The following is a 20810-nucleotide window of genomic DNA, read 5'->3' on the forward strand; positions in this document are numbered from 1 at the left end:
GCTAAGGGGCGGCCATACAATATATCGCCAACCTATCAAACTTCAGTTTGCCCAAAAACCCCTTACTTTTCCACAGGGTTCGAATTACGGGGGAGCTAAGGGGAGCTTGGCTCCCCTGAAAAGGACCTGGGCTCCCCTGAAAGCCTACTTTGAGACATTTAGGGGAAGCTCTAAAACACTGTCCATTTTTTGTGTCGCATATAGATTTTGATTTTCTGTACATTAAGGTTCCTGAAATAAATGATGATATTAAAAATGTGTCAATGTTGTGTGTTTATTCGCTCATTACATTACTATTTCCGAACACTATTTTCCGCTGTGTCTCCTGCTGTGACCATCCATGCGTGGCGGCGCTGCACTGAAATTACTACGTTTACGTCACCACTTGAACTTCTCACTGAGTTGGTATTTGAATGTTAGCTTAACTTCAAGTTCAAAACATACTTTATTCGTTTTTTGGAACACTCTGTGGATACTAATAAGAATGTCAAAAAGAAAGCAGCCAAACCTCAGTCAATTTGGATTTACAAAACAAACGAAGAGGAGTGATGACAGCGCACCAGCTACAACTAGCTTGCCGGTGATACCGCCGCCGCCGCTAAAAGTTGCTGCTATTGACAGCACCAGCACCGAGGATAGCGAGACTTTGGCGCCAGAAACCACCGCTGCAACCTGCAGCGGACCAGGCGATCATGCAACACCTTTCAACTGGACAACAAATGGAGTGAGTGGAGAATCAGGAATACATGGCTCTACTCTAAAAATCAGAAGTTAGGATGTACAGTATGCATGGAGGCAAAAAGCCTGTTGCTCGCCGAAAGAGCAACGGGAGTACATCTCTCAGAGGAATGGATGAATGGAGAGGTCAGCAGCGAGTCACAGAATAACCTGCGGAAAAAGATTTACAAGCATCGGGACAGTTTGGCACACAAAAGAGCGGTTGAGATTTCGGAGATGAAGGAAAAGGATGTGCTCCCAAACAAGGTACTTGAAGTAAATGCTAATTTAATGCAAGAAACAGCTATGTCTTTCAGATCTGCTTATATGGTGGCCAAGGAAAAAATGGCCTACAGAAAGCTCCCTGCTGTAATGTCCCTTCAAAAACTTAATGGTGCAAACGTGGGAAATGTGCACAAATCAGACCATGCTTGTGCTGAAATAATCGGACATATTGCCAGTGAAATGAGAGCTAAATTTGTTTCAAAAATAAAAGAACTGGGATCACGAATCAGTATCACGATAGATGAGAGCACAGTTCATGGCCTGGCTTATATGATCATTTATGTGCGGTGTGACATGACAGGAACGGGGGAAGTGGATAATGTTTTTTTAGATATCGTTGAGCTTTCAGAAGGCACGGATGCCGAATCGATTTACAAAAGTTTGAGGAAAAGCTTGAGACAAGCGGGACTGGATGATGAGTTTCTGGGAAAAAATCTCATCTGCATTGCAATGGATGGAGCAGCGGTACTGATGGGCAGAGTCGGCGGACTCGTCACTAAACTCAAACAAGATTTCCCCAAAGTTCAGTCAATACACTGTCTAGCTCACCGACTTGAGTTAGCTGTCAAAGACTCACTTAAGGAAGTAGCTGGATGTAACCAATTTGAGTTTTTTATCTCAAAACTTTACGCCCTCTATAACCAGTCATCAAAAAACGCCCGTTTGCTCCAGGAGGCAGCTACAGGTTTGAACATGCAAATCCTAAAAATAGATCAAATCTTTACAATTCGTTGGGTGGCTAGTAGTTTTCGCACTGTGAAGGCAGTATGGAACAATTATCCTGCACTGGCGCACCAATTCAGAACAGCCATGGAAGACACATCTCGCTGCAACACAGAGAGGCAGAAATTCAGGGGCCTGCACAAACTCCTTACAAGCACAGGTTTTTTGGCTGATTTGGCATGTATGAAGGATGTCCTGCGAGAACTACAAAATCTGTCGCTAAAACTGCAACGCAAACAAATATCTTTAGTTGATGCAAGTTGCCACATTCAGCAGACCATTGACGTCTTGACAGCCATGAAAGCAAGTGGAGGAAAATCCACACAAAAAGCCGAACAACGCATATCGACTGGCCTGTTCAAAGATGTTGAGCTTTCAGAGAGCAGGCCGAAGATAAACCGTCTTCAGTTCAATTAGTCTATTATCAACAGCCTAAAGAAGAGACTGCCCGAACCGGACCTTGTCCAGATGCTGAAACCGCTGGATAAATGCTTTTGGCCACAGCAACATAGCGCCCGTATCCTATATGGGGAAACTGAGGTTCGAGCATTGGCAAAAACACTGGGAGAACCGGCCCGAGAGGCTGTCGAGGAGTTCCGGGACTTTAAATTGCAAAACAGAGCACCAGGGAAAACGCTTGTCAAACTTCAAACAGCAAGTCTGACCTACTTGCCGTCCTCAGCTGAGTGTGAGAGGGGATTTTCTGCCGTGAATTCTACTGACAGCAAGTATCGCAACAAGTTGCGTGAACAAAGCCTCTCCTCGCTTCTCTTTGTGGATCTGAATGGACCCCATTTGGAGCAATTTGACCCTCTGCCTTTTGTATCATCTTGGATTAAAGCCGGTCACCGACCCTCAACATCCTGGGTTACAGGACGGAAAGCAAAGACAGAAGACCCCAGGCCTCTGTGGTCACTTCTGATTTAAGGTAAGAATCATGGAATTACTTACTTGATCTGTGCGTTTGTGAGGATTGGCCCTAATCCTATTTAATATTGATGTATTTTTTTATGATTGTTATGTGAGTTATTCTGTTTTTTTATCATGATTTGCATGATGTAGGCCTAAGCGCGGTTGATTCAGAACCGTGGACAGAGCTGTTTGCCCTAACAATGACAACACTGACTGACGCTTGCGTTTTAAAGTAAACGGTTTACTAAGTAAACAATAGGTTTACTGTAAACCTATTGTTTTAAATGCCCTAACATGCACCAAAAGCGTTAAAGTCAGTCAGGGAGGATCGGAAATTAGGGCTCCCCCAAAAGTCACTTTGTAATTCGAACCCTGCTTTTCCGATTACATACTCAGGAAAAACTATACAGGAACACATGGTCAACATATTTAGAAATATAGACCCAGCTAACTTTCCTGCCGCTCGAAGACCAAAGACTCCTCCTTCCATTTTCTTTAAAAAGGAGGGATGGAATCTAGATTTCTTTAAAGCCTGAAAGAGCCTCTTACACCATCAAGCCAGAAGGCGGGCCTTTAGAAAATTATTAACAGAGCCGCCAGCCTGACTGTTAAAGAAGCACCTGAAAATGTCTTTTAACTACATGCTCAGAAAAACAACAAGAAAAACAACCCAGCTTACCTTCCTGCTGCTACCTTCCTGATTCCTAATACTCCTTTTTCTTTACGTGAAAGGATAGAATCTAGGGTTCTTTTAAGCCTAAGTGGCGGATGTCTGCAGAGCTTTGGTCAGGTCAGTTTTGTTTATGCGTTTAATTAATAATAATAATAATTTAATTAATTATTAATTATTTACAATAAAGAAGACACAATAAGATAAATTTGGTTTAATAAGCTTTATTTAAATTTTCGTTTGGAGTTAAGTGCACACACTCTTTAACAAGTAGTTTGTTTATTCTTACCATTTCTTTTGTTTGTTTGTCTGTTACGGCTGGGTCCTGCAAGCTGGTGCACCATCAAAAGGAGTTTGGGCTGAAACTTCAGATCTATACAGTTCCGGCTGGTGATTTAGCCATGGCCATTTGTGTTTCTGCATAGGGGGACTTCAAGGACTGTTTCTCCCCTCTTTGTATATACATATATAAACTAAGTAAAGTTATAGACAAAGTAATTCTGCAAATAGTTATTTTAAGTGATGTTTGTGTATGTTTGATGTTTTCATATGTTTATTATGTGTAATGGCCATTGCGCGTATATAGGATATATATATATAGGAGGTGAAAGAAGAAGAGGAGAGGGTAGATATAAATCGTCCTTAAGTAGCTGGTGGATCGATTACATACGCCGCAGTGTTTACAATCGATCACCCATCTCACTCTCGCTTCTTTCTCCTCCCGTCTGTCTGGGCTCAGATACAAATCTGAATGGCTAGGGGTTTTTCCATGCCCTCCCGATCTCAAACGCGGAGATCAGGAAGGAATGGAAAGCTAATGGGAGCTGCAGCGTTCATGGACAGAAAGGAACCGCTCGTCGAGCCGTCCGTGTGCGGCCCCTTTCTTAACGCGCTCTCACAGCAGCCACAGCCAATACAACTCTCTCAAACTTCCCAACGAGCTCACCTGCAAGCCCCATGATTGCAGCCACCGCTTTGCCTCAGCACAAACGGGGCCAAAATCACCAGGCACAGATGTGGACACCTCTTCCCTCGAGAAGAGTGCCAAACAAGAACAGAGCGTCCCGATAGGGAGACGATCACAGTAAATAACAGAAAGGGGGGATTAAGGGGGGAGATAACAATTAATGTTTGGGTTAAATCTATCTTCAAAATATGAAAGGAAAGGCTTCCAGACTTTAAAAAATCTGTTGACAGAGCCTTGCATGGAATGTCTCAGTTTCTCTAACTTTAAATATGCCATGACACTTTCTACCCACTTAATATGTGTTGGTGGTTTATTTTACTTCCATTTTAGAAGTATAAGCCGTCAGGCCAACATAGAAGAGAAAGCCAGTGCATCCGATTGACCTGGTGGTAGTGAAAGGTTCTCAAATACCACCATATATATATTTTATGAGGTCATCTGCATACACCAAAATCTTGTGGGTGCTCCCACCTCTATTTATACTTAGCAGATATGCCTCCTTAACGCTATAGCTAGGGGTTCTATCGCTATGTTAAATAAGAGTGGTGACAGGGGGTGTCACATGTCTTGTACCCCTGTGCAAACAAAAATAGTCTGATATCACCCTATTGGTTCTTATACATGGATGTGCATAGAGTATACTGATCCAAGTGCAAAAACTAGATCCAAAACCAAAATGTTTCAGGGCTGTGAATAAATACATGTATTCTATGTGATCAAAGGCTTTACGTGCGTCTAACGACAACAGAACCTCTGGTAGCCGTGGGCTGCCTTGTGAGTAAAGTATATTGAATAGTCTTCGCAGATTACTTGAGAGCTGCCGTCCAGGTAGGAACCCTGTCTGGTCTTGATGTATAATAGACTGCATAACAGGATTCAACCTCACTGCCAAGACCTTAGCTAATCTTATAATCATTTGAAAGCAAACTCAAAGTAGGGGATAGTTTTCCTGAAAACTTCTTATAAAATTCAATTATAAACCCATCGGGGCCAGGTGCTTTTCCACTTTTCATTTGTTTAATAGCTTGTTCAATCTCCACTGTAGATATGGATTGTTCAAGATTGGCATTATTTTGCTCACTGATGGTAGGTATTTCTAATCTGGCAAAAAAAAAAAAAACTTGCTATGTTCGCCTTGTCATATGGCTCCGATGTATACAATTCCTCATAAAAAAAATTAAACTGCTTGTTAATATTCAACTGGTCTGTGGTTACTCCATTCGCTGTCTGAATATTAGCTATATAATTAGCTTCAGTTGTCTGTCTCAGGTGGTGTGAAAGCAACTTGCTAGCCCTTTCACCATACTCAAATTCTTGCTGTTTAATCAGGTTATCTAATTCTGACTGTAATACTCCTCTCTCCTTATATAGAGTAGCAGTGGGGGTTCTAGAATCTTCTTGATCTATATAATTTATCCTTGAGATAATCTGATTGATCCTCTCCATTCTTTTTTTCCTCATACCTACACTGTATGAAATAAACTCACTGACGCATCGAGCTGATTTACTAAGTGGCCCAGATGATGCTTTAGATCGGTGCAGCACTGGGTGGAATGTACAATTTAAATCACCTCCTAAAATAAGCTGGTGACTGTCAAGATCTGGAAGACGTGTAAAGAGGTCTTTATTTACATCCCAATTAGGTGTATATATGTTTACCAGCAGCACTTGCTGGTTGAAAGGTTTTCCTTGGGCAATAACATAACGGCCCTCTTTATCAGCTATCACCTTTGATTCCTCAAATTATACATTTTGTTTTGTTTTTACAGGGAAAAAAACAAAACAAAAACAACAACAACAACAACAAAAACTAGTGATCGACCGATATTGATTTTTTATAACCGATACCGATACCGATTATTTGCATGTTTATGTACCTGATAACCGATATGCAGAACCGATATTTATTTACTATTATACTTCTGTTTTTGACAATTATTACAACACAAATGAGCTGAACAAACCACTTTATTTATAACAATCACTCCCTCCTTGCATACAAAAAACACCTTTATATTTATTAACTAAATAATGGTTATGTAGTAAATCAAATGATTATATAATCTAGGGTGTTTAAACGAGATAATCTTGTCAAAAAATTTCATGCAGTGGCCGTGCTTGAGGCTTCCTGTTCATCAACCCATTCAGGTGCTGAGCAATATGAACGAACTTTTTTTTCCGAGACTATATAAAGTTAAACAGCACTTGTCAGTTGGCATTTTATGATCTAAATTTAATCTAACGTTAAATCATGAAATGCCAACTGACAAAGTGCTGTTTGACTATAACTTAATCAACCGCGATCGCGCATGGAGATAATAAATAATTAATTTCCACAAAGCGGTAGGCTATATTTATATGTGTATTAGCGAAATAATTGTTGTGTAGTAAATGATAATATAATCTAGGGTGTTTAAACAAGATAATCTTGTCAAAAGTTTCATTCAGTGGCCGTGCTTAAGCCTCCTGATCATCCGTCAGTTGCTAAGCAATATGAACGAACTTTTTCTTCTAGACTAATGGTGAGCAAATACAACAGATCGAGAATTAAATTCAGCGCTTTTATTTTCAACATGCACTCATTCATGTCTGTTTTATTTAATTCATGTAAAGTTACGTCTTTATTGGGGCAGGACATGACGAATTACACTACGTGACTCAATGAGTTCGTCTCAATTGTTTAGAAACAAGCTGCATAAATTAACTATATCAGGAATTTATGTCTCAGATCTCATTTGTGCATGTCTGTTATGTAAAATAAAGTTGATTAATTAAAGCAAACCAAGTAGAACATATACTTTACCTGTGCACTGAGTTGTTGTTGACTGATCTCCTCAGACGCCCGGGCTGCAATGGCGGAAATCTCAAAACGGCCACAAGATGGCGCCGTAAATCGGCGAATCCGCTATTACAAAACCGTAGCCTGGGTGCCAGCCCGAACCCCGCCCACAACATTTTTTGGACGGGAAGTTCGGTCTGGACTCGATCCATTGTGGAGTAATTATGCTCGGCTCCCAGAAGGCCGAGCCAATCAAATTGCCAGGGCGGGCTTTAATCGATGATGGACAGGCTATCTGCGGTTACGTAACCACCCACGTCATCAAAGAGCGCTTGGGTTGAATTGGTTTTCACCAACGATGACTGCAGCTGGAGAAGTAAGATGTTTAGATTCTGCTATCACGTTTGTAATAAAAGAAATTGACAGCGCATTAATTTTAAAAGACGAACAAAGAACCGCAATCAAGGCATTTGTCGATGGGAAAGATGTGTTTGCCGTCCTTCCAACGGGATTCGGCAAAAGTTTAAGTACAAGTTCAACATACGTCACTTACTGCGTTGCTCTGATTGGTTGTAGGTCTATCCAATTGAGTGCAGAGTTTTTTTTTTTTTACTGGTTCGGTTAAGACACGCCCCATAATTCAAGTGCAATGGAGCAGTATCAGACTCACATTCTGCCTAGAATATGAGTATGACGAAGTCAGGCTAACAAAACCGATACCCGATTATGGAAAAATGCTTAAATATCGGGAAAAATATCGGTAAACAGATACATCGGTCGATCACTAAAAAAAACAACTTGAGCTGGCCTCTAAAAGAAGGCTGCTAATACTACCAGTTACCATATCCTCTTAATGCCACTCGTCCCACTGACATAAACTCCAATCTGAACTGTTATAATAAAGTAATATTGCCACAAACTGCATTTCTCTTACTTACAGGAAGATGTTAAATACTAGAGATATAAAGAACATATCTCTTAAATGTTTTACTGTCATCCAACTTTATCTTCAGATACTAAGTGCCATAATCAACAAAAAGCAATCAGACAAAGTCCGAATTATATGTTTAACTCACCATGCATTAATTAGCAAGACATTAAAGGTCATATCATTTGTACTAAGGTTTCAGAGTGTCTCTCACGAAGTCCATAGCCTTCTTTGGATCTTTAAAACTCCGCCTCTCCCCATCTTTGGCGGTGATTCTCAACTCGGTGGGATAGAACAGACCATAGCGCACACCCTCACAGCGTCTGAGTAGTCCACGTACCTCATTGAAGGCTGATCGCTGTTTCACGACCTTTTGGGTATAGTCAGGCTGGAGGTGTATTTTGTCTCCATCTGGTGTGACAATCTCCCTACTCTGCATGGCTTTCTTAAGCAATAATTCTTTCTCCTGAAAATAGTGAAATTTCACTATAATTGCCCTTGCTGGTTGATCGTCTCCTGGTCTCAATCTCAAGGTTCTGTGTATGCGATCTATTTCAGGGGCTTTGTCCAGCTGTAACGAATCCTTGAGCAGCTCGGATATGAAGTCGGGAATATGCTTTCCCTCCTCCCGTCTCTCCTTCACTCCCGTGATGCATAAATTACAACGGCACGATCTGGCCTCAAGATCCTAATTTTTTGCTTCCAATGCAACGACATCTTGAATGAATGTCCGCTTTCTGCTTCTTCCAGCAAAAGCACCCGCGTCTCAATTGTGGCCATTCTCGCGGCTGCTTGGCCCATCACGGTCCCAAAGTTCTCTCTCAGTTGCTCACATTGCATCTTTATCTCTGTGGCCTGGATCTCAGCTTTTTTGTCTATTTTCAAAAGTAGCTCCGTTTTAAGAATTCGTATCTCACTGAGAATAATCTCTTGGTTAGTTTCCATTCTGTTTTCCGCTACTTCCATTGGCGCGTTTTCCGGCATCTTATCTGGTCTGCTGCGTTTGCCGGGCATATTCAATAAACATCTGAATTAGACGATTATTTATTCAAACTTTACTTTGTAGGGCCTCTTCTTTTTTAACTAAATGAAATCACAGTGAGCTGGTCGAGAATGCATTTATTCTTAACTAGTTAAATACAGTTCAGTATGGAGACCAATCAAACATGTCTTCACATGTTGCCGTCCAAATTGTTTTTAATATTATATATATATATATATATATATGTATATATATATATATATATATATACACAGTATATATTACACCCCTAAAGCTTACACCCCTAGCGGCAATCTAGTCGGGGAAGCATAAACCCATTGCCTAATACTTTTTTTTTTTTTTTCTCCTCTTTTTCTATTGGGGGAAGCTTACACCACAAGCGGCAGCAATCTGATACAACAAGCATGTTGTAAACCATGGACTAGTATTAACTAATGGTAGTCTGGTCGGGGAAGCATACACCCGCAGCAATAGCTCTGAGTTAGATGCAGCGTGCAGCTAAGCAATGAAATACAGTGCTTCTCATCATGAACACGATTCTGCTCCAGTCGGGCTGATTCCTTCGGCTGTGGAAGTGAAGATGGCGACTCCCATGATTTCAAACTCCTTATGGGATCATCAAGCTTCGACATTGTTAGGGTTGAATAAGAGCCCTCTGTGTATTTAAGGACAAGCATGCTATAATACTCTGATTTTTTTAAGCCACAGAAAGTTGCTCACTTAACACGGAATGTTGCAATATGATTGGATATCATAAAGAACGTAAACCATAAAGTCTAAGACAACAGCTTAAAATTCAGCATGTACCTGAATAAACTTACCACAGTATGTGCTTATAGCATGCAGCAATGACACTATGGCCGCATTTACACTGCAAGTCTTAATACACAGATCCGATCTTTTGACCATATCCGATTTTTTTGGACGACGTGCTTACATTTCTTTTAAAAGTGACCTGTATCGGATGTCTCCTTTTTACACTGCACTTGGCGAAACGTACCAAAAATAGCCTATATGACATCACAAATCAATTTCAATGGTACATTGAGCTTATTTTATTGACATGAATTCATATAGAAACCCTTTTAATGCAATAGTTACATCCCTACATAAAAATAGCCTAATACAAATTCTTCATGACAGTATACGTACGCAGCTCCGCTGAAAGCGTGCGAGTTGAATACTTGGGTACGGGTAGATATTCACAGCTTCATGGGCTCGAATCCGCCATCCTATACTAGTTTTTTTGTCATTAAAACCAATGCGTTCATCATTGATTGTAATATCATATTGCAAGTTTGTGTGCTTTTTATGTTGTGGTTTCAATGGAACGAATAGTCATTAGTCTCCACAACTGGACTGAAGCGCGTGTAACGTCTGGACCAATCAGCCACACAATTATTCATTGTATTTAATGAATTACCCATAAACTCACTCTCACTATCAAAGTTCTCTGAACTCATCCCCCTAAAACTGTAACCAGCATCCCAATGTTGCTAGCACACAGGCCAACCTAGGTGTCCTGTTACAGTTATATGGTACTTTTATGATCCAGAAGAATTCTGGAGAGACTAGTGACTCATTCTTCCTGAGAAGGAAAAATAAACTCTCTTAATCCTATGTATTCTCTATATAACCACTTGGGAAATGTATAAACATGTATCCAATTTTCCCATCTCATGACTTTCCTTTTATAGGCTTTATTCTATGTATTAATTCTCTCTTTTGAACTATTTTGGTATTAATGTTCCATAGTTGCAAATGTATAGTTAACTGAGATCACATTGGCAGCATGTTTGGTATCTACGGACTCCAACTTTAATTTCCTATTTGGTAATTTATGTTACATGTTACTAACTCTGTGACATGTTAGAATTATAGGAAGCTAGAAGGTTATTCTCTCATTCATCCAATCCAGTGTCTTATGCTAATATCTTGCTACAGAACAAAGACTCGTAAAACTTCCCTCTGAAAGGGGAACTCCTTATTGGCTCAGACACCTCAAGAGGGTGTGACATCTTCACCCCTTATATTCACTGATCACAAGGAACCCCCTCTCTTCCTGCTCGTCCTCCTCTTCTTTTCTTTTACTGACAAATGCTGACGTCAAGATGATGCTGTAAGAAGCTAGAAGCTTCTAAGGAACCCCAAGCTTGTGCCAGGCCTCGGCCTAGACCTTCCATTCACCAAAGATCCTCTGAATCCAGCTGGTTCTCTTTCATCAAGACAATATCAGCAAAGATTCAACAGAAACCTCCACAAATTGCATCAGGACGGTTTTAATTCAACTTGGAGAGACATGCAAGTATCAAACTTAGTCTCATTATCGGATACATTGAGTATCCTTACCCCTTTTAAAGAGGGGCCTGTTAAAACTAAACTGATGGTTTGCTCAAGGCTGTTGATCTGCTGAAATGTCCAACAATGCTGTAACCTCTTGCTTCCTGTACTCTGCTTTAGCTCTCTCTCTCTCTCTCTCTCTCTCTCTCTTGGTAAACTGTATGCATGTATGTGTGTGAATGTTAGAGTAGTTTAAGTGTTTAGTCTAGTTAATAAAGTCTTGTTCATGTCACACGTAAGGTTGTCCGTGTTTTGCGCTCATATACGGGAGTCCCTATTCATGTCGGTCCTGACTACAGGCTTTTAGAAGAATAAGATTGTTATTTCCCATAACCTGGAAATGAACATTTCTTAGAATTAATAAACAATTAACACTGTGTGTTCATTGAACAACAGGTTAATTGATTGTAATATTAATTTTATTACATTAAGTTAATTTTATTAACTGATTAAAATATTAATAATTAATTATAACTAGTTATGATTAATTATTCATATTTATTTTGAGCTAATTTGCTACACGCGCGTCTGTGCACGAGCCGTCGTCACTGACAACCGCGGCAACGAGCACTCAGTGTGATTTCAAGAGCAACATTTCAAAGTCAGATCGCCTTTTATTTAACACAAACAAATGAAATTAATAATCTACCAGTCAACTAGAGATGCTCCGTTTGTTATAGGTATGTCTGTACCGCGAAATGTAAAAAAAAAAACTCACTTTTCAATGACGCAGGAGTCGCATTTACAGGGGAATATCCGATCTGTCCGCTTACACTGCAGGCGCAAACGCCCGTATCCGATTCATATCTGATTTATAACCACATATGAATGAGGCCTGAAAGCAATCTGTGAAAATCGGAATCCATGTGCTTTTTTCCTGCTTACACGGTCGTGACTCATATCTGATCTGTGCCACATGGGAGGAAAAAATCGGAATTGGGTCACTTGAACCGTGCAGTGTAAATGGGGCCTAAAAGCTTCGGTAACAAGCATTTTACTTTTTTCTTATATATTTGCCTTTCATAGCAACTAGATAGCTTGTTCTTAATAGTATATCTTTCAACTATCAACTATATCTTTAAGAAGGAACGTTTCCACTAGCAACTAGACCTTTAAGAACGAGTGTTTTTTTTTCAATAGCAAATATAGCTTTAAGAACGGCTTGTTCCAAAAGCAACTATAGTTTTAATAACGAGCGTTTTCCAGTGGCACTGTAGCTTTAAGAAGAACGATGTTTACTATGTGCTGCGCCACAGCAGAAAATCCATTTGCACCATGAATCGTTGGTTTCCTGTCTCTACTGCAAAGTTGCTTGAAACTGCAATGTATAGTGCTAAACACAGGCGATCCGACCAGCGTATAAGTTGCTATACAAACGAAAGCAACCCGACAAGCATGCTCAGAGATCAAGCCTGTTGCCAATGACAACAGAAAAGTAACGCACATTGCCAAATACGATCACAAAAGCTTTGCAAAAACATTTTTACTGAGAAGGACTAGAAGCCAAAGCAACACTGATAGCTTTAGCAACAGCATGAGTTAGCTTTAAAACAATGAGCATTAAAAGGAACTTAGCTTAGCTGTGTGGAAGCATTTAGAGATGAAGGAGAGTGAAATAGCCGACTGTGACATGGATGTTTGATCTTCTCTTGAAATGCTTTTTCATGCAGGGAGTGCAGATCCATTTGAATTGCTTATGATCAATGTGGCGAATTCGCGTGTACAAGAGGTGAAATCCATATGGGGGATGAATCCCTCTCATTAAATTCCTGGTTGCACAATTCCTTGTGAAATGATGCTGTTTTGCCTGTCGAATTCGCCATTTAATTTGCTCCTGAGAAATGATAGCTGCTGATAATACTGAGGAGCTTATATAAAGATCTATAGGTAGACGTAAGTCACCTGGGAGTCAGCTGATGCGAGCTTGACTGACATGACCTGTCAGAACTGATGCTAACACTGGATATTAAACAGACTCCACAGTCACATTCTGATTCACACTTTACTCACTCAGCAAATGCCCACGCATGTGCACGAGAGAGAATCTGACAATATAAATTTGAGATAGAAAAAAATTAAGACCATCAATATCATTAGGAACTCAGATTTTTTCAATTGCTAACATACTTTTGTCCAATCTGTAGTCACATTTTCAAAACTCTAAACACAATTAGCAGAACATGTCAGAAATGAAGACCTAGGGCCAGATTTACTAAACGGGGTGAATTAGCGTGAGAGCGCAGTTCCACGAATGCATCAATGGGAGTGACAAGTTTTGAGAGTGATCTACTGCCAACGCGCAAATTAAAAAACACAGACACAGTCAAATCATTTACATAATGACCAACGCAATATACCAAGAGCAGTGCAAATTAGCATTGGGTCACAAATAACCAGAGCTGATGCTGATGCTCTCATCAGGTGCGGTTCGACACTTAAAGACCCCCTGTGGTGAAAATCAAGTTTTGATGTTGTTTATATGCCTATGTAGTGTTTTTAATATGCTTTAAGACAAACCATGTGCAAATTCATAAGTCAGCACCATTGCTGAGTATTTTATGTTTGAAACTGCAGTAAACCAAAGACAGTCTAAAACCCGTGGCTTGAAATCGGTGGTGTTTGTGACGTTACAGACTACCTTGTAACCAATCACAACAACATGCCGGCAGGCTTTAGCATATCATTAAAGGTGCCATAGAATGCTTTTTCACAAGATGTCAATAAGTCTAAGATGTCCCCTGAATGTGTCTGTGAAGTTTCAGCTCAATATACCCCATAGATTTTTTTTTTAATTCATTTTTTTTAACTGCCTATTTTGGGGCATCATTATAAATGCGCCGATTCAGCTTGCTTCCCCTTTAAATGCTCGCGCTCCCCGCCCCCAAGCTCGTGACTCTATACTACATTGCATAAACAAAGTTCACACAGCTAATATAACCCTCAAAATGGATCTTTACAAAGTGTTCGTCATACAGCATATCAGATCATAAAAGTATATGGTATTTATTTGGAATTATATTTACATGTGATTCTGAATGAGTTTAGTCTTTAGTAGATTAGAATTAGTCCATGGCTAACAGCTAATGCTACACTATTGGAGAGATTTATAAAGAATTAAGTTGTGTTTATGAATTATACAGACTGCAAGTGTTTAAAAAAATGAAAATAATGACGGCTTTTGTCTCCGTGAATAAAGTAAGAAACAATGGTAACTTTAACCACATTTAACAGTACATTAGTAACATGTTATCAAAACATTTAGAAAGACAATTTACAAATATCACTAAAAATATCATGTTGTCATGGATCATGTCAGTTAATATTGCCCCATCTACCATTTTTTGCTATTGTCCTTGCTTGCTTGCCTGCACAATGTCTGATGATTCAGCTGTGCACAGATCCAGACGTTAATTCTGCCTTGTCTAATGCCTTGAACATGGGCTGCAATATGCAAATATTGGGGGCGTACATATTAATGATCCCAACTGTTGCATAACAGTCGGTCTTATGTTGAGATTTGCCTGTTCTTCAGAGGTCTTTTAAACAAATGAGATTTATATAAGAAGGAGGAAACAATGGTGTTTGAGACTCACTGTATGTTATTCCCATGTACTGAACACTTGTTATTCAACTATGCCAAGGTAAATTCAATTTTCAATTCTTTGACACCTTTAACTAAGACTGCTCTGAAGCAGGAAAGTCTCGAGAGAAGCCAGGTTATCCTGGTATATTTTCTGTTGATATAAAAAATTGTGTAGATTTTGCAATATAGCAAGTCTATTACGATGTTATAATAAACTATATGCCTTTCACCACTGACGTTCTGAGTTGTTCAAAGCGTTTGTAAGGATACTGACTGTTAGAAGGCAGCTATCTGACTCTCAGATGAAGAAGAAGATCATGGTTTGTGTAACGTTAGCAACACATTATTAGCTGTTTGATAACATAGTCAAGCAAAAGGCTAATCATATTAATTCATATTAATTAATGACAGAACCGTCGCAAGGGCTGTGCCAAGTGCGCATAAGTGCTTGCACATAGGTGCTTGTGCCAAAGTAAAGTGACAGCTGACTTGAAGTAAAGCCAATAATGTTCATGTTTTTGTCCTTCAAAATATTTGAATACTATAAAACATAGCTAAAACAATATTTCTCTGAGCGTGTGACCGCGATTCGTGTGCATATTCCGTCAGTGTGTCCTTGCACACCAAGTTCTGAGAGAGCTATTCGCTCCATTATAAATTCTGATTTTGGCCACCTCTGGAATGTATCAAACCATAGATATTAGCCTACCTGATAAGGATGTGCATTAATTTAATGTATGGAGAAGGCACGGGCGCCTGTAGGATTTCATCTGAATGTATTTTTAAATCTGCAAACTCCAAAAAGCAACAAAATTGTCATACATCCATTTGGCGCATGTTCACAGAGGAAAACGGCTGCTTATTCTCTCGATACTGTCTGTTTTACTGAAAAATCACTTCAGGTGATTCAACGAGAGAGCAGTCCAAACAAATGCCATTGGATTCAGACCATTTTGTAAAGGCGTTTTACCAATTCATAATTTAAGACACAACTTAAGCGTCAGAAATTAAACTGAATATATGAAGCGAAGCAAGCTTTTTTCTTAAATATTCACAACACAAACAACAAATTGCTCATCACTATAGCAACAGTAGACTCTCTGAGCTGGCTTGAGCAAGTGGAGGTGGGGCTAATTTGCATATTCATTAGTCTGTGTATATTAAATGAGGCATGGGTGTAGATTTACAAGCTATTTTAAGGCATGAAGACATTTTTTTTCCACTTGACTTTTTGTTGTTTAAACGGCACAAACAAAATCTGCCCTGGTGATTTATATAAGTGGCTACCACCATGTTGTTCACCCGCACCAAGACACGGTAGCCCCTAAACTGCTAGAGGCAGTATTTCAGGGCCAGAAATACAGCAATCAATTTGAGGTAATTAATGTGCCAATCCAGATGATGGCCTCTCCAGACCCCTTGTGCTGGAAGGCCATCTAAGACCACTCCCCAGCCTGACAGAGAAGCGTCTGTCACAATCCATGATAATGCCCAAGTTTTTTACATAGGTCTTCACAAATGGTTTAAATTCACCAAGATTTAAATCTACTGACTCACAGGTACCCCCCGGCGTAAACAACATAACTTCTGTTTTCTTTTCATTAAAATTAAGGAAATGTAGTGCAATCCAGGCCTTAATTTCCTCAAGACACTGCAATAGAGGCACTAAAGAGCGAGTATCCTTTTGTTTCAAAGGCAGATAAATTTGCGTATCATCTGCATAGCAATAAAAAGAAATACCAAATTTTCAAAAAATATGTCCCAAATGGAAGCATATACAGGGAGAACAGAATAGGCCCCAAAATTGACCCCATACGTGAAAGAAGCAGTAGAGGAGACATAGTCTCCAAAATGAACTGAGAATGTTCTTTCAGCCAAATCGGATCTAAACCATCCCAATGCCGTACCCTTAACACCAACACATTGTTCTAGCCATGTAATCAAGATCTTAAGGTCAACTGTATCAAATGCAGCCGAAAGGTCTAGTAGAATTAAGATCACACAGTCCCCTAAGTCAGTGACAAGTAGCAAGTCATTAAAAACCTTCAACAATGCAGTTTCTGTACTATGCAGTGATTTAAAACCAGACTGAAACACTTTATGAATACCATATAAATCCAGAAATTAATTCAATTGTTTCTTTCTAAAATTAGCTAATTATGGATTATTATTATTTGGATTATGGATCCAAATTAGATTTCTTGATTAATGGTTCCACTGCTGCATGTTTAAACAACTTAGGTACAATTCCCGAGGCCAGGCTACTATAAATTATTGCAAGAATTTTAGTACCAATAGTTTCAAATGAATCTTTTAGAAGACAAGGAGGAACAATATCCATACCACATTAGGCTGATTTCATTTTAACAATGGTCTCTTTCAATGAGTCAAGAGACACTACCTCAAACTGATCAAAAACAGCAGAGTACTCAGTGGAAATGGATAAAAAAAAAAGTTGATGGGGGAGAAATATTAGCTCTAGCAGCCTCAATCTTATCAATAAAAAAGTCTAAAAATTTCTCACACATTTCAGAAGAAGGCTCTAAGCAAGTAGCTTGGGGCGTGTTCAGAACAGCGTTAATCGTACTGAACAGCACAGGTGGCTTGTGAGAGTTATTACAGATGACATTAGTGTCACAGATCCCTTGTCTCCCTGGACTTCATTTCCCATGTTCCTCCTGTTCTCCACACCTGCACTCACTTCCCTCGTCATCACCCCATCATCACGGATCACCTGCACCTGGACTCTATTTCAGCACTCCCTTTATATTGCACTCACTCCCTTCACTCCTCGTCCGTTCTCTGTTTTGTTAAAGTGTATGTTTGGTGTTCCTGCCCTGTGTTTATTAAAGTAGTATCTATATTTGTGGAAATCCGTATCTGCCTCATCTCTACACCAGCTACCTGTAACAGAAGAACGGACCCAAACGCTGGATTTCCACAAAGAAAATGGATACTTTCCTCTGCTCCCTGGCTCCTGCTCCTCCAACGCCTCCCACTCAGCCGGAGATCGTCTAATCGGGCTCCTACAGGTTGGTCGTTCGCTGGAAAGGTATGTGGAGGAGAACGATTGAGCTCGCTTTTCTGACTGACTGGCCTGATGCTTGTTTAATCGCCCTGTTTTTGGACGGACTGGATGACGACACTATCCGTTTTGATGAACCTGATTATCGTTTCTCCTTAAGCGAAACTATCAATTTAATTTTGTGGTTAAATGGCTCCAAATTCCTAGTTGAAAAGGTTCAGGATGAGTGTTTGTTTCGTCCAGTCCGTCCAGAAACACGGTTGGCCAGGCCAGTTAGTCAGCCTCCGTCTTCCTCCGCATACCCCTCCAGCGAACTCCCTGCCTGTTCCATGCTGGACCCTCACTCCTCTGCTGGGTCCAGAAGGCGGAGGAAGAGAAAAAAGACCAAGCAATCTCCAGTCTCCGCTGAGCCCTCTCTAGTCTCCGCCGAGCCCGCTCCCGTTCCTACGGGAATTTTGATTGTGTTTGAGGGGATGGACTGGCCCTCTGCTCCAGTCGCCGAGCTATTATCTCCAGTCTCCGCCGAGCAAGCAGCGCCAGTCTCCGCAGAGCAAGCAGCGCCAGTCTCCGCCGAGCAAGCAGCGCCAATCTCCGCCGAGCAAGCAGCGCCAGTCTCCGCCGAGCAAGCATCTCCGGTCTCAGCCGCCGAGCCAGTATCTCCGGTCTCAGCCTCTGAGCCAGAATCTCCAGTTTCTGCCGAGCCCTCAGCTCCAGCCGCCGCCGTGTCTTCAGCTCCAGCCGCCGCCGAGCCCTCAGCGCAAGCCGCCGCCGAGCCCTCAGCGCAAGCCGCTGCCGAGCCCTCAGCGCAAGCCGCCGCCGAGCCCTCAGCGCAAGCCGCCGCTGAGCCAGCCGCTCCAGCCGCCGCCGAGCCAGTATCTCCGGTCTCAGCCGCCGAGCCAGTATCTCCAGTTTCTGCCGAGCCCTCAGCTCCAGCCGCCGCCGAGCCCTCAGCTCCAGCCGCCACCGAGCCCTCAGCTCCAGCCGCCGTCAAGCCAGCCGCTCCAGCCGGCGCCGAGCCAGCCGCTCCAGCCGCTCCAGCCGCCGCCGAGCCTGCTCCAACCTGTCACGAGACCGCTCCTACCATAGACTTTGAACTTTTTGTCTTCCCTCTGGTCTCCAGCCCTGTAACTGTGCTGTAACAAAGGCTTGGCTGGACAGCACACATGGACATTAAAATCCCCAACAATTAAAACCTGATAATATTTTGGCATATTTTCAGCCAGAAAATCAGAAAATTTCTTAAATCTTTGTTATATTTGGGTGGACGATAACAACAGCGTACAGCACCAGATAACCTAGACTTATTTCAAAAATATTGAGTTCAAAGCTGGACTAGGAGTAAGTAATACTGTCACTTATACGCGGGTTCCCCAGAGCGCCATAGCATGTACCGGCAACAATCCACGTCAAGGGGACAAACATCCATACAACCGGGAGCAACAGATGGCCGGCCACACACACTGGCGCCATCTTGACCATTGATTGATTAATTCGAAGCCCGCGGCATGTAACCCTTACTCGCCTTTGGGGATTGGCCTTTGGATGAAACCCCCTGGCCTTGATCCACAACTGAAATGGTCTCATATGCAGAAGACCCTAAGGTATCACCATGGATGCAGCTGCCATAAGACTGAGAATTCTCTGAAAGTGATGGAGTGTAATCTCCTGACCTAGCCTCAGAACATGCTGACGATGGTGTTGACTGAGTTGCCAAATAGGCCCAAGGGTGACATGGGAGCATCAAGGAGAAAAACTCTATTCTTCTACTTGATGCCAGTAAGGATAAGTCACAGATGCCTCTCAGTTTGCGACCAAAGCACCCATGGAAAGGCTGATAGCACAGTCCGTTTGCTTGGTCGTGTGAAGACACAAATCTGTGGCTTGGAGCAGCTCAGCAAAAACCTCTTCACTGATGTTACCCTTGAATGTGCTCAGTTCTTTGAGCAGGTCAGCCTGGTATGCCTGCAACACTGCCATGGTGTACAGGGCAGCACCAGCCTGACCCACTGCCTGAAAAGCCTTCCCTACCAGAGACTATGTTGTTCTAGATGATCTGGAGGGAAGTACAGGGGAAGTACAGGCTTTTGTAATGAAGATATACTACCAGGGGAGAGATAGCCTGTGAGCATATCTTCCACTTGGGGCATCATTGTATACCCCTGTGCCTTTGTAACCAATAAATCGACGTTGAGGGCACAAAGACACCAGAAGAGTATGGTTTATTGCAGTTTTTGTCATGGAGATCTGGAAACAAGGGAATGGACCGTCTCTCCGGGGTTTCCTCTTGGCCACCCAACAGAAATATGTTGTCTAATTTAGATCGTCTGGGGGTCTCTTGTTCCTGTGGCCAGTCTAACTGAAGACTGTGCACAGCGCTAGTAATAACCTCAAGACACTCATCAATGTGATGAGCGTTCTGAGGCAGCGCACTCGATGTCCATTTCCCCAAGAGAGTTTGCATTCTCAGCCCGGTCTTCAGAAGCGGGCTCGAGGAACACATGATCTGGTGAAAGAGCAAGAGAATGGGGAGGACCCATCTCCTGTCCTTCATCTAGATTGACAAGCAAGCCCCAAGAATGAAAAGTCGAGGATGTGTAGGCACGCTCTCTGACATATGCGAGCCTGCACATGGGAAATATTACGTGTCTTTCCCCCAGACATTCAACACAGAATTCATGCGGATCATCATCCAAAATGGGCTGTGAGCAAGGTGGCACGCATTTCTTTGACTCCCTGATTTTTCTTCCCTTTCTTTTACTTTCTTTTCGTTGGTGAGAAAGAGAGAGAGAGTGAGAGAAAGTTTTTGCAGGCAGGAAAAAACCGAACTCCTAACAAAGTGATAGAGGAGAAAAGTTTGTATTGCACACGATCACAATGC

General features: G+C 41.5%; 1 protein-coding gene across 1 annotated transcript in view; it reads right to left on the reverse strand.

Annotated features, from left to right (window-relative positions):
* Positions 1-20810, reverse strand: part of LOC125258304 — a 725453-nt gene that overhangs the window by 651953 nt on the left and 52690 nt on the right.

This window comes from Megalobrama amblycephala, linkage group LG22 (assembly GCF_018812025.1).
Source record: "Megalobrama amblycephala isolate DHTTF-2021 linkage group LG22, ASM1881202v1, whole genome shotgun sequence".
In the NCBI taxonomy this organism is placed as follows: domain Eukaryota; kingdom Metazoa; phylum Chordata; class Actinopteri; order Cypriniformes; family Xenocyprididae; genus Megalobrama; species Megalobrama amblycephala.